Below are 5,488 nucleotides of genomic sequence, written 5' to 3' on the forward strand. Positions count from 1 at the left end.
TAGAGGTTTTAAGATGAAATTGATAATTTTAAGACCCAGAATGACTTAAAATGGTGATTCGGAGTTTGAGGACCGATTTGGAGTCAAATTGAAATTTTCATGATCTAGGGGTAAAATGGTCATTTTGCCACCCGAGGTTAAGATGTGAGTGTTGGATGAAATTTTTGACTAAGATTGATCATTTGGAGTATAATTTGAGTTTGAAAAGTGAAAAATTTTAATTTCGACATTTTTTCGAGCATAAGGGTAAAATAGTCATTTTACCACCCTAGGGCCAAAATGGTAATTTTACACCACCCAACACTTGTCTAGCACATAGATTTTACCCAATATTATCATGGATAATTGAGGAAATTTAAGTGGTGGAGAAAGATTGCTTAATGGGTAAGTATGACACATGGACCAATGGAATGGTGACATGTGTCAAATTTTCATCCATTAAATAATTGGCTTAAAAATCAGCACATAAACTCTCCCAACTCATTTCTCTTGGCCGGCCAAAGGAAGAAAAGGGAAGAAAAGAAGAGGAACAAAAACCTAGCTAAGAAATTTAAGAGAAATTCACAAAATTTCAAAGAATCAAGTGACAAAAGGTAAAATTTCTTGATTTTGACTTGTGATCTACCTTTCCCATGCATTATTTTGCATTTTCCATGGTTGAATCACATGGTTCATGATGGGTCTCTTGTTGGCTGGACATGGGGGGATGAGTTTTGATGCTTTATTTGGTTAGATTTTAAGATATGTTAGTGTTTTTATTTAGTTAATGATGTGTAGCATGAAAAACCAACAAGAAAAATTCATTTTCTCCTATTACCCCTCATTGGCCGAATTTTTCATGTGGAATATTGATGATGATTTTTATTTTTATTTCAAGTGAATTGATGAGGAAATGATGAATTGTGGTGAGAAAATTGAGTAGGAAAAATTATAGTATTGATGCACCCATCATGGCCGAAATTCCCAAGGGAAAATGTGAAGGTGATGTTGCTAAATTTTATGCTAGTGGATTTGTGATTGATGGTTTGGAGAATTGGAAGAAAAATAGAGTTAATTGGAGTTGAATTGGCCAATTAATTAAGTGATAGATCGAATTAGGCGAACATCGTGTTGAGACGATAATCTGAACAATTTGCATTCCATTTCATGCATCCATATAGTTTTATAATGGTTTAGCACCAATGTGGTAAATTGCTTGATTTTGCATCATGTCTAGGTGGTGAATCCTCCGCTAAGGGCAAAGAAATTGTACTCGAGGATCGATAGTCAAAGTACTCTAGAAATTTGACTCCCGAAATAGTGAGTAACCTTACTATCATTTTAATTATCTAAAGTGATTTTTATCCAATTTTGTGAATTTTATGGAAAATGAGTTGAATGGTTAATTTTTAGGTTTTATAAACAAAATGTGTTTAAATGAAAGGATTTTATAAATTGTCTTGAAATTGAATGATGGCTTTAAAAATAGAGTAACCAGAGACCACTTGATGTGTTGTAAATTTATGGTTCTAATTGATGGCTTATGATAATATGTTGGCATGACTGGCTGGAATTGTGGTTTGTGAACTGTATGAATTATTCTGTTTTACATTTACAGGCTGGGTAGTATAATATTAGTCATGTCATGCTGTCAAAATTTTCTTGTATGGTGGGTTTAGCTTGTTGCAGTAGGCGGGTTCTGTGGACCAGCCTATTAGAGGGGCACAGAATCCGGTTATATATGTACCTTGGTCGGTGAGGCGCGTAGGGTATCTCCTGAGGTATGGTTAGAGTTCACGTCATGCCGAACCACCTCGTGATGATGAACTCCACTAAAGCTAAAGAACAGCTGTGTTTTTTTTCAAACTAAAAATATGTTTATTGTACATAACTTTTTAACAGCCTTGGCAGACTCGGTTAAATGCCTCGACCAAGGTATTCCCGAGAATGATTTTGGCAAGAGCCAAGCTTTTAAGATACTCATAAGCCATGTTGACTATTTAAATGAAATGAATGTTTGTGTTATGAAATACATATTTAGATGGAATATTTTAATCGTCTCATTTACTCGACTTTAGATATTTTGAATGATGTTTGTTTACTTACTAGGATTATATAATCTCACCACCCTCCTTTCCACCCATTTCAGGCACAGATTAGGCTGTAGATAGTTGTTTTTCATCGAGGGCTACCATTGGAGTTGCATCCTCTAAACTGTAGGTTCACAGTCTTCTTCACTTTTTGTTATTCGGGGGCCCACTTGTTATTGTAAATTAAATTAAATACTCTGGCTTACTGTATTACAGTATGTATGAATTTATTTTGTTTTTACGCTGTAAAAATTATTTACATATAACTCTAAAAATAATATTTATAAGAAAATAAAATATTTTATTGAATTTTTTTATTTTTTATTATATCCAAATAATCATAATTTCATTTTAAATGAAGGTTCTAGACGTTTAAACTTATATTTGATTATGAATTATGTGTTTTGTACTCGTATACTACATTTTTATCTGGTTTTGAAATTTTTGGAAAAAAATAACCAAAATACCCCTAAGAGACAAAAAAATTATTTTTTTATTGTTTTGGCTTGGAAATAGCTTATAATCTTTTAAAATATGATATTAGCAATTGCTACTCGCAAGAGAGGTGAGAAAACTATATTAAAACCTTGCGAGGTTCCGGTTGGCATTTGGGATAAGAAGTGTCTATCGGGACACCGCAACGGTTGTCACGGGCTCGAGGAGAATACTGGGTCGTGACAAATCCTATTATGAATTGTCACGACCCAAATTCTGGGCCATGACTGGTGCATGGGCCCAATGGACGTAATCCACTAAGCCTAAGCAAGCCTATTAATCTAGCATGTTTATCACTTCATCATAAATTGCTAAGTCACATTTCATAACTTACAATCAAAATAATACTACACATTGCCATCTCATACTGGCATACTAAACAAGTGTATATACATTGTCTACAACATGTATCTTAACAATTACATTAGGTTAGTCTATACACAACAAAATAATACTTGACTTCCAACGGAGGGACTCAGACAAATGTACAACTACTGAATGCCGAGACACCTACCAAAAGATGGATACAAGTCTACAAGGACACCTCGTCCTAGTTACCGATTGCCTCGTGATATAAAAACATGAAGTTGAAAGTGGTGAGTATAAACCTAGTGAGTGAACAAGGAAGGGAACAAGCAACAACAAGGGAGAATTTAAAATCATGATGCACTTGTTTCAAAACAATGCAATTTAGTTCCATTCATATTAAAAACCCATCATCAAGCCCTTAAATGATCAATCATTTGAAAATCATGAACCCATACATAACGAACCATTTGAAGAATGAAAGCTTCAATGATACGCAAGCAAGTCAAATACGACAACAAATCTTCGCTGCAGTGGAAAGGCATTCTCGCTACAATGTAGCTGCAGCGAGAATGAATTTTCATTGCAGTGACGATGGGATTTAGTTATTAGCCAAACGAGGGTTTCTCAACTGATCGAGGGTTTCTCACTAAACCTCCTCATTTTAAACTTAACTCATTTAGTCCTTAATGTTGGAAGTCCATGCTCAAATATGGTAGCAAAGAAGTGAAAAATAGGGCAGCAATTGGATAAGATAGGAGACAAAACAAAAAGTTTTTCGCTGCAGTGAGATTGAATCTCGCTGCAGCGAAATTGTAACCCAGAAACGAAAAGTTTCTCGTTGCAACGAGAATGAATTTCGCTGCAGCGAAATTGTAACCCAGAAACAGAAAGTTTCTAGCTGCAGCGAGAATGAATTTCGCTACAGCAAAAATGCATACTCATTGCAGTGAGTTTCCATTTAGTCTACCCTCCAAACCAGAGAGTTTCTTGTTGCAGCGAAAATGATTCTCTGTCACGACCCGGAACTCCCATCGGGCCCAGACAACCTCTACGACATCCCGATAGGCATTTATTACCCGAAATGTCGATTGGAACCCTGCAAGGCTTAGCATCAACTTCCGCATCTCCCTAGTGAGCGACAGTTATTAAATCTCACATTTCAAGAAATCATAAGTCGTTTCCAAATCAAAACAATATAATATTATTTTTTGGCTCACAGGGGCATTTTCGTCATTTTTCTTCAAAAATACGAAAACCCGCTAAAAACATGGTGTGTGGGTGAAAAACAAATGTTTCATAATTAAAAGTAAATTTAGATGTCTAAAATAATTATTTGAAATGAAATTATAATTGTTTGAATAAAATAATAATATTTTACTTTCTAAAAAAAAATATTTATAGAAAAATCCGTAATTAATTTCTGTAGTGTAAAAGCTAAATATATTCATACGTACTTTAAAGTAGATAACTGAAGTATAAAACTACTTTTACAGTGACACGTGGGCCCCCAACTAACCAATAAGGTGCGAGTCTGTGAACCTATAATTTTGTCGATGCAAGGCTAACTTAAGTCCTTGATGCAATCGGCTATCTACTGGCTATCTCGAGCCTGAAATGTGGGGAATTGAGGGTGGTGAGATTATGAAATCCCAGTGAGTAAACAGACACTATCTAAACTATCTAAAGGCGAGTAAATGGAGACGAATTAAAATATTTTTTTTCCAATATATGTTTCATAGCATGAATATTCAGTTTACTCAATTAATCAACATGGCTTATATATCTCACAAAACTTGGCTCTTGCCAAAATCATTCCCGGGGATGCCTTGGCCTAGGCATCTGACTGAGACCACCAAGGCAGTTAAATGTCTTTACATCCGAAATTCTAGCCATGCCTTGGCGTTGACTGAGTCTCACTCTCACGCTGTGGTCCACGTGAAGTGCACTCAAATCTTTACCTCAGGAGATACTTCATCCAACATCTCCCATCGGAGGTAAATATATAATTGGGTTACCGTGCCTCTCTCATAGGCAGTGCATGGAAACCCCTACCACTGCAATGACTATGGATTATTTTATCTACCACCTGATTTATAAAATCTTTTTCTGCATGACATGGCAATTTATCGCAACCTAGCCTCTCAAGGCTGAATACACAGTGCAAATAATTCTAACACCAAAATTAGTTTAGCCATTCATGCTCATTTATTGTCATAAGCCATTCAATTTAAAACCATAAATTTACAACACAAGCAGGCAGTCTCTAATTACTATATTTTCAAAACCAGTATTCAATTTTCCAGAAAATTTATAAAACATTTTATAAAATCACAATTTCTCCTAAAACATAGCAATTTACCATTTAAACCCATTTTTTATAAAATCACACAATTGTATAAAACTACTCTAGATAATTAAGACGATAATAAGGTCACTCACAGTTCTAGGAGTCGATGTACTCCTAATCCTAGTCTTCAAGCACAATCTCTGTACTTTGACCAGTGTAATTTGCTCACCACCTATCCACAATGTACAATACATAATTCACCACATTAATGCTTGACCATTATAAATCAATTCAGGCTCGGTGTATATGCATGATATGATATGCAACT

At 35.1% G+C, this 5,488-nt stretch overlaps 1 long non-coding RNA gene across 1 annotated transcript; it reads left to right on the forward strand.

The window, feature by feature from the left end:
* Positions 1-554: 554 nt before the first annotated feature.
* LOC108663866 lies at positions 555-2,207 on the forward strand. Its single transcript, XR_001929970.1, has 3 exons — positions 555-593; positions 1,217-1,299; positions 2,129-2,207. It is a non-coding gene; the product is annotated as an uncharacterized LOC108663866 (long non-coding RNA).
* The last annotated feature ends 3,281 nt before the right edge of the window (positions 2,208-5,488 follow it).

Source organism: Theobroma cacao, unplaced genomic scaffold (genome assembly GCF_000208745.1).
Source record: "Theobroma cacao cultivar B97-61/B2 unplaced genomic scaffold, Criollo_cocoa_genome_V2, whole genome shotgun sequence".
In the NCBI taxonomy this organism is placed as follows: domain Eukaryota; kingdom Viridiplantae; phylum Streptophyta; class Magnoliopsida; order Malvales; family Malvaceae; genus Theobroma; species Theobroma cacao.